This window comes from Nicotiana tomentosiformis, chromosome 7 (assembly GCF_000390325.3).
Source record: "Nicotiana tomentosiformis chromosome 7, ASM39032v3, whole genome shotgun sequence".
In the NCBI taxonomy this organism is placed as follows: Eukaryota; Viridiplantae; Streptophyta; class Magnoliopsida; order Solanales; family Solanaceae; genus Nicotiana; species Nicotiana tomentosiformis.
Genome location: NC_090818.1, coordinates 116,418,379 through 116,428,513, shown reverse-complemented (window position 1 = coordinate 116,428,513; position 10,135 = coordinate 116,418,379). Strand labels below are relative to the sequence as shown.

At 35.2% G+C, this 10,135-nt stretch overlaps 1 long non-coding RNA gene across 1 annotated transcript; it reads left to right on the top strand.

Annotated features, from left to right (window-relative positions):
* The first annotated feature begins 7,170 nt into the window (after positions 1–7,170).
* LOC104117947 (uncharacterized) lies at positions 7,171–10,135 on the top strand. Its single transcript, XR_011409396.1, has 4 exons — positions 7,171–7,682; positions 7,776–7,879; positions 7,956–8,023; positions 10,018–10,135. It is a non-coding gene; the product is annotated as an uncharacterized lncRNA (long non-coding RNA).

Genomic DNA, 10,135 nt, shown 5'->3' with positions numbered 1-10,135 from the left:
CTGATGTAGAGGAGCATCAAAGTGGTAAAACTCACCCCACAAGCAAAAAATATAAACAGAATACAAATTTGGCAAAGAGGTTTTAATTTGTTGCCATATATGCATGTCACTTTAGTGTACTATGAGACTCCAAATTAAAGTGCCTTAGAATAGAATCTGATTCTCCAATGTATTTAGAAATTGAATTATATATTGTCTATTATCATGTCGAGAAAATTATGTCTTGAGTTTTTCAACAAAAGAAAAAAACCGTTTAATGTCGTCAAATATTTATCAAACTCTAGTTGTTAGATTTAATAAGAATATTGTGGGAAAAAGTTGATTCAATGGTAACTCATAGTGAAATTTTTGCACTTTCTGCTATTTTTTGGTCAATCAACTTAATCCAAACAAATTTCGAATTTCTCAAATAATCATCCAGCTTACGAATTTTCTCAAAGACTTCCTTTATTTCTTAAATAAACTCTGTGTACAATTAATAATATTTACTTGATAAATATTTATTTCACCAAATAATATTTTTATTCTTTTATAAGGTAAGATATTATCCCATTTACCCGATAAAACCAACTCAATAATATTTACTTGATAAAAAAATGATGATCAACTACATTGGCCATGTTTCTTTAGCTATTGCTAACCACGTTAATTAATTTTGGCTTTATAATATATGTTAGCAAATGCTCAGTTAAGTAATCTGCTTGATTACACAATCTAATAGGTTAATTATTAGCCTGTTGGATTCTCTTAACTGTCATACATAATTCTATTACTATTACTTATCTTAGGCCCCGTAATTCTTTTCCTTTTTTCAAATTGTTTTCAAAAATGTATTTGTCCATGAAATTTTGCAACTTTTTGAAAAAAGCGAAAATGAGTTTTTAAAAACCAAAAAGTTAACCACTTTTTCAAAAAAATTCAGAAAAACTTTTTTCCCCATTTGTAAAACTGCAATATTTTTCCAAGTGAAATTCATATCCAAACATAATTTCAAATTCTACCATTTTTTAACTTAACTTCAAATACTACTTTTTTTCCTTCAAAAATTACAATTTTTATGCCAAACCCTACTCAGTAGTTTGGACTAAAGATATGATGACCTATAAATTGTATGCCATCATTAACTAGTGTGGCGTAGTGAGAGAAAATAAATAAACTGCAGCCGCTAAACCGTACTAGAATATTGATAGTAGTACAAGTTTCCCGAGGGGTCTTATTCAAGGGTAAAATTTACCCATTCTCTATTGATATCAAACTAATATATATATATATATATATATATATATATATATATAATCATGATTAAACGATATACATTCTCATCTAGGTTAAATTGTTTGGTTTGATATAAACACCGAGCGTGAATAATTTTTGGCAGAATAGTTCGGGACTCCCTGAATTTGGTATTTTTTGTTTAGTTTCCCTTAAATTTTACGTGATCTTTATTACCCTCCTGAACTTGAAAATTTCATAGCCTCGATCCCCTGGATGCTGACAATCCATGAAAGTGTGACATACACGCTGCCACATAATTTTTTTTCCATGTGGATTTTAAAAACAATATATATATTTTTATCCTTTTAAGACAATCAACTATTTAAATTATTTTTTTCATGCCAAAATCTGTAAAATAATAAATTGAAAAAACATTAATTTGATTATAATTTTTTATTCGGTTAAAGACGATGATATTTTAATCAAGTTTTTTACATATTTGGTCAGGAAAATAAAGAATACACAGTTAGAACACATTATCATTGCATCTAAAAAAATAAAACAATACATTGTTGGAACTCCATATATTGGCTAAATAAATATTTAAGCTAAAAATAATAAAATTTCGACCAAATATTTACGAATTTAACTCGAAAAAGAAAAATGCACAGTTTAAATAAATTGGCATCGTGTGAAAATAAGGATAAAAATACACAGTACTTTTCTTTTTGTAGAAAATACACAATTTAAACTTTATTACTTTGGCTAAATCTTCTTTCTATTTGGTTAAAATAAATGGAGTTTCAACTAACTTTTATAGATTTGGACCGGAAAAAAAGATAAGAAATGCATAGTTGAAACGTATATTATGTATCTAAAAAAAATACAGTTGGGATAAAATATGCAATTTATATTAAGAAAGAAACAACGAAAAAATATATTTGGAACAAATAAATTATTATATTTGATTATGTGTGGCAATTAATATTTGAAAAATACCTCACTTGAAAGCTGATTTTTAGATTTTTCTTTCCTACCACGCGCCTAAAAGAGAGTGTATTCACGCTCTTTGCCACATCAACATCTAGGGAGGTCAAGACTATCAAATTTTCAAGTTTAGAGGATATTAAAGATCACGTAAAGTTTAAGAGGGAACTAAACAAAAGTTGCCAAACATTTCTGCCTTTTTTTTTTGTTTATTTAAGTATGTGGAGGTTAACATAAAGGTTAGAATGATGGCTAATGTAGTTTCAGCAGGAGCATAGGACTGAATCGACTGACCATATTCGCTATAGAGATACAGATTACAGAATAATTACCAGAACAACGTGCAAATATATGCAGAAGAGGCTTTTGATGCTATTCCTGCAGTCTCATAAACGTAGTTTTAATTTCTTTTACAAAGTCTCACTGTTGAGTGTAGGAGATCAAATTTCAGCCTTGCCCTGCCCTGCCATTATTGTTCAATTCAAAGGGAGAAAGTGGAGAAGATATTGAGAGTCTTCTTTAGAAGAGGGTGGACGGAGTTCTCTCTTTTTCATCTGAGGAGCATTCTATGAAACTAAATAAAGGTTGAATATCTAACTCATTACGTACAAATCGGAGAAAAAAGAATTGTACTACTACTACTACTACTACTAGTTAACAGTGTGTCATGTCGGACCACCGCGGTGATCAGCGAGGTTATGAAGATTCAAGTTCCCAGGACATTAATGGACATTCTCGGCCCACTGGGATACTAAGGGAGAGGTGTGTCTGTATACGGTCAAAATCGAGTTTACCATTCGTATGACTAATCGAGATTGAAACATGATGGTCCGAGGTTTATCATTGTAATATCGAGCCATGATACGAAGCTAGGTTGTCGAGCTCGAACCCCAGAGACCGATCAATATCGAGATCGGCCAAGACCGACTTCGAGACCCAAAGACCGATCAATATCGAGATCGGCCAAGACCGAGCTCGAGACCGAGAGACCAATCAAGATTGAAATTGGCCAAGATTGAGATCGAGCCAAGAAACAAAAAAAGCCGTTATAGCCGCAATTGGGGGAGAATCTCGGCGAAAATCAAAAAGAGAGTAATTAATTAATCTATCATTGGATCTCCACTATGTATTTTTAATTATATCCAAAATAGGATTTTCCCACTATATTAAGGGTGATTATCATTTGTAGAAGGACATTAGATTCATTGAGATATATAGAATATAAAGCAAATACTATCAATTGGAAGGCTTAGATATTGAGTCATATTATTCTTCTATCAATCACTCTCCATTCAATTTGAAGGTGATAAAACTTAAAGGATTAGGCTAATTAATTCATTTGATTTGTATTCATTTCTTTTATAGCTAATTTCGATATTCATTTACTTATCTTTTCCAATTTGTACCAAATTATATCACGTATCCTTAAAACTACGTATAAATTCAATTGATATCCGTTTTTCGGGTAAACAGTTTGGCGCCCACAGTGAGGCTAAGGATAATAGTGGTTATTTGATACAAATCTCTGTAAAACACACTATTTTACACTTGTTCTTGGAAGTATCTTTGATTTCAGGCTAAAAATGACGAACTCTCGATTAATGGCCCTACCTATCGACAACGAATCTGGCCATCAAGATGAGAATAACGACGTGACGCCCGGGGATGAAGGGCCACCCATTGACCCCGTTGGGACTCGGGCTGTGGATTCAATTGACGTTAATTCGCATGTGACCATTGAAGCGAACCAACATTTCGACCCCGAAAACAACATTCATGGTGGAACTCGATCTGCAGTTCGAAATACCCAAAATATTAGAGAGGACAGGATCAACATGCGTATGATTTTCGAAATGCTGCAAGCTTAACATGTAGCGATAGCTCAGTTGCAGAGCCAAACCCAAGCACCGAGCAGGCCTGAGCCCGGTCCACCCCAATAAGTCACCCACAAAATGGGGTCAGTTGTAGTAAGGTCAAATGAACAAGAATCGGGGACTAACCCCGAAATTATAAGATGCTCGAGGAACTGACAAAACGAATAGAGTAAGGAGAAAAGAGGATTGTAGCAAACGACAAGAAAGTAGAAACTTATAACTCCAGGGTCGATAAGATCCCGGGACACCACCAATATTGAAGGGTTTGGATTCCAAAAAGTTCGTGCAAAAGCCCTTTCCCCCAAGCGCAGCTCCAAAACCGATCCCCAAGAAGTTCCGCATGCCTGAGATTTCTAAATATAATGGAACTACCTACCCAAATGAACATGTCACCTCTTACACGCGTGCGATTAAAGGGAACGATCTAGAGGACGATGAGATCGAATCGGTATTATTAAAAAAATTCGGGGAAACCCTATCAAAGGGAGCAATGATATGTAATCATAATTTACCACCTAACTCTATCTTTGTTTTTGCCATGCTTGCAGATTCTTTTGTAAAAGTACACGCCGGAGCCATAAAGGTCGAGATCAGGAAGTCAGACCTTTTCAAGGTAAGGCAAAAAGAGAACGAGATGCTAAGAGAGTTTATATCTCATTTTCAAATGGAACGAATAGATCTGCCACCAGTCACGGACGATTAGGCCGTTCAAGCTTTCACCCAAGGACTAAACGAACGAATCTCGGTGGCTTTATAACATTTGAAGTAGAACTTGATTGAGTAGCCGGCTGTTACCTGGGCCGATGTACATAATCGATATTAATCGAAGATTAGAGTAGAAGACATCCACTTGGGAGCATAGCCTATGCTGATATGCCACATCAAGGGAAAGAAAAGCTTGACGATCGAAGTGTCAAGCATGTGTTTGCTGGCTATGATACAAGTTCAAAAGGCTACAATTTATACGACCCAAGTAGCGGCAAGATGGTTGTAAGTCGCGATGTTGAATTTGATGAAGAATTGGCATGGAACTGTGAAGCTCAGGAAGAAACTTCATATGATTTTCTTCTATAATTTGGTAATGAAGAAGAACCAAAGACCATGGAACCTGTGCGGGATACAACTCCATATCCTTCTCCAACTAATGTTGCATCTCCCTCTTCTCAAGAAAGTTCAAATGAACAGCCGCAAAGGACAAGGAGTATTCAAGAGCTCTATGAAGACACAAAAGAAGTTATTAATTTTGATTCTTTATATTGTCTCTTTGATGACAGTGAACTAATGAACTTTGATGAAGCTGTTACAGATAAAAGGTGGAGACAAGCCATAGAGGAGGAGATCAAGTCAATAGAGAAGAACAACACTTGGGAGTTAACAACTCTTCCCAAGGGTTATCGAGCAATTGGAGTTAAATGGGTATACAAGACAAAGAAGAATGCTGATGGAGATATACAAGGCACGACTTGTGGCTAAAGGCTACAAGAAAAGGCAAGACATTGACTATGAGGAAGTCTATGCATATGTTGCCCTCATGGAGATGATTCATTTGCTCATCTACTTGGCAGCGCAAATGAAGTGAAAGATACATCAACTAGATGTCAAGTCAGCTTTTTTGAATGTCTATCTTGAAGAAGAAGTCTATGTTGAACAACCATTGGGCTTTGTGGTAAAAAAGCATGAAGATAAAGTGTTACGGTTGAATAAATCTTTATATGGATTAAAGCAAGCCCCACGAGCATGGAATAGTTACATCGACAAAATTTTCAAGACAATGGGTTTACTTGTTATCTTCATGAATATGCTCTTTACTTTAAAGTTCATACTAATGGAGATATCTTACTTGTTTGTTTTTATGTTGATGATCTTATTTTCACGGGTAATAACCCAGATTTGTTTGAAGCTTTTAAGAAAGATATGTCTCGTGAGTTCGAGATGACAGATGTAGGGCTCATGTCATACTACTTGGGCCTAGAAGTGAACCAGATGAAGGATGAAATTTTTATCTCTCAAGAAAGCTATACAAAAGAGATATTGATGAAGTTCAACATGCTCGATTGTAACCCCGTGAATACACCGATGGAGAGTGGGACAAAATTGCCCAAGTTTGATGAAGGAGAAAAAGTGGATCCCACATTTTTCAAAAGTCTTGTGGGAAGTTTGAGGTACTTGACTTGTACTAGGCCAGATATACTTTTTGCGGTTGGAGTAGTAAGTCGCTTCATGGAAGCTCCTACCTCCACTCACTTGAAGGTCACTAGAAGAATTATTCGTTACCTAAAAGGTACGATCGACTTTGGGTTATTTTATTCTTCTTCTAATGATTTCAACCTTATGGGATTTTCTGATAGTGATTATGCGGGAGATATTGATGATAGAAAAAGCACAATTGGCTTTGTGTTTTTCTTGGGCGATTCTGTTATTTCTTGGAGTTCAAAAAAACAGTCCATAGTTACTCTCTCGACTTGTGCAGCCGAATATATAGCACCAACATCATGTACCTATCATGCTATTTAGCTAAGAAGATTATTGAAGGAGCTCAATTTGCCACAAATTGAAACTACAGAGATTTGTATTGATAACGAATTTGCACAGGCACTCGCCAAGAATCCGGTGTATCATGATCGAAGCAAGCATATAGATACAAACTATCACTTCATAAGAGAGTGCATTGCCAAGAAGGAAGTCAAGATCAAATATGTGAAGTCTCATGATCAGGCTGCAGATATCTTTACAAAGCCTCTTAAGTTTGAGTATTTTTAGAGATTGAGATCAAGTCTTGGAATGAAAAAGAAAAATCAAAAGTAAGGGAGAGATTTGTGGGGCTCATATTGAAGAAAAACAAAAAAGAAATGAAGAAAAATGGGAGGGGAAGTGCCTAACTTTGTTGAAGAAAATATGGGATAAGTGCCTAACTTTGTTGACAATTTTGTTGAAGAAAACAATGGGAGGTGCCTAACTTTGTTTAAAAATTATAAGACTAAATCAACAACAAGCCATCATCTTTGTAGTAGTTAGATGACATCTCTTACTATAAATAGAGACCTCAATTCTTCATTTCAATTACACCAAAATAGGAGAGAAATAACAGAAGTTAGAGAGAGTAATCCACAGATTGTAGTTTGTGAGATAAATATTGAGTGTGAGTAATATTGTAGTGAGATGTTTTAAATAAAGAGTATTATTTCTTTCAAAATTATAGTAGTCTCTTGACACTACTAAGCTGTAATATTATAGTGGTTATATTGCTCCGCTCGGGTATTGTATTTTACCCATTAAAAGAGTTAGTTGATAGTTAATCACAAGTGCTCGTAGGAACGATACTCTATTTATCACTTTATTACTCGTAGACCACATATACTTGCGTGTGCGTTTTGGAGCATCAGTTAATCATGGCTACACTTGCTAGTTACGTTGTTCCTATGTTTATAAAGGAAGATTCTACTTATTTTAACTATCTTTTGGTATTCAATTTCATTTTAGGTTGGTGGAAGCAACAGCTTGGTGAAACCGCTTGAGAGAGAAATAGCTCACATATGTGATAAACCAATAATCGTATTTGGTGCTGATGTGACACATCTGGGCGAAGGAAAATCATCCATAGCTGCAGTATGTTGAAGTCTATTAATCACATCTCTAAATTTTAAATTACTTGTGATAGATGATCTTCCACACTATGCATCAAAAATAATTTTTTTACAGGTGGTCGCTCCAATGAATTGGCCCAGGATTACAAAATACAAAGGGCTGATTTCTGCACAGACTTGCTGGAAAGAGATCATTGAGGACCTGTATAATCTTGTTAGGTAAAAATCCTTAATTATGGCCCATGGTTTAATTTTTCTTATCAAAGCTCTTGTCATCTCTAGTTAAATTTTACAGGGATTTACTGAACGAATTTCTTATCAAAGCTCTACAAATGTCCGGCCTGCTTAAGTTATATTTTACAGGTTAGTTCTTATTCTTGTGACAAAACTTAGTTTCAATGTATCGTATAAGCATGAGCGCGTATAACAATATGTGCATATCTAAAATAGATTGAAAATATGATTGTTACTACCTTTTTAGGTCTCGTCGTTGACACGGACATCTATCATCCATCTGTCACTGATTTCATGGGGTTTGTTGTTATTGTAAAATGGCACTAAGAAAGTGCAACATAAGTATGTACATCATTAGCCAAGAACTATGAGCTACAGGTTGCATCCTTTTCCTACTCTTGGTGGGCATCTACAAAATCTAACACATTTTCAGCATCAATTGCATATTCTTCTTTACATCAAAAATAATTCATTTTGATCCTTATTAGTGGAGAGTCTTTCTCGTCTTCAAAATATCTTGAGTTCCTTCTTTTCAGTGTCTACCAAATCCTAGCAGCAATGGTGTTCCACCACTTTGCTCGTCTTTTATCTATGCATGTGCCATGTTGGGCATGACCAATAGAACACCTATTATATTAAGAAACAGCTGCCACAACAGAGAGCTAACCTGGCAATGTATAAACAAATGAGTGATGATTTCTAATCTTTCTCCACACAAGTAACATCTTCTTGCACGGGAGCGGATATAGAGTTACAGCGTCAGATTCATCTGAACTCAGTATTTTTAGCGTAGAACATAAATTTATGTGTAAAAATACACTAAAATTTCAACAAATGGTAGGTATGAACACATAAGTTTAAAAATATAATGGGTTCAATACTAAGAACATTTAAAGGCCGAATCCATAAACTTAAAAATTTTGGATCCCCCTCTAATCTTGTATATAGTTGAGAACCTCTTAAGCTCCCTTGTGTTAGGCATGCCTCTTTAGCCACTTAAAGTAAAGCATGCAACTTTTTAGTGGGGATTTTGTCTTCCATATCTTCCTCCATAGCCAATGTGCATTCGGTTGAGTAGATAACTGTTGAGGTTTTATTTTAAGATGAATATTCTTAAAATAAGGGTGAATGGGAAATGGAGGGAAAATAAAATTTTGAGTAAAATTTTAAGTTTCCCCCTCTTAACAATGAGACATTGTCCCATATTGGAAGAGGAAAACATTTTTGGTGGGTATATATATAATTGCTCTTCTTGTAACTCTTAAAGAGTTAAGAAGAAAGCAAGCCTCGCGCCGTCGTCGTCGTCGCTCGCTCGGCTTCGGCTTCGGCTTCGGATTTAATTTTTTGGACCAAATTTATTTGTTAATAGTAAATATTAACGTAAGATTATCCGTATTTGTAACGGATATTTTCCAACTTGCTCCACAAACATGAAGTGCTTGCTCCACAAACATGTAATGCTTGCTCCACCATGGAGGGTGGACGTTTGGTCTTCTTCAACATTTTTTTGCTATATATATGAGCAGCAGATGTTGAAGAAAGACACTCAACACACAACATACAATTCGCTCAACAAATTGGCTATACATTGCATTCCTTCCTCTCAGCATTTCCATACGATTTTCTGAGTATATACTCCTTCGTTCTGCATTGTTTTTAACTTCAAACAAAGCAACTGTAAGTGTGATTTGCTACCGAACTTTGTGTTCGCTGAAACACTGGGGTTTGAAGTACCGCTACACCAGTGTGTTATTCGTTCTATCCTGGGAGAAAATAATCCATTACCTTGGGTACTAGGAGGGGATTAAATTCCTTAAGGAAACACTGTGAATTCAGTGGGCTCGAATTTATTATTATTGTTTAATTACGTTAATTTATTTTGCAGAATTAATATTTACAAATACAGCAATATTGACGGGAAACAACAATCTTAAGGAATTTAATATTTATTTCTGTATTTGTAGTATTCTAATTATTCTGCAAACTAAAACCTTTGTGGTTTGTGTACTCCCGTTTTGGAGAGTTAAGCCTTCGTGGCGTTTTGTTGGATATTAAAATCTACGTGATTTTTACTCCAGTTTGAAAACGTGTATTAAACGTTTGTTTGTGTCATTCTTTTACAGAAAAGATGATGACTGAAAACGAAAACCAAGCTGTTCCGATGGCGACTGCCAACGCAACGACAAGCCGAACACCGGCGTTGGCACCGGCAGAAAAACCCGGAAAATTTTCCGGGATTGA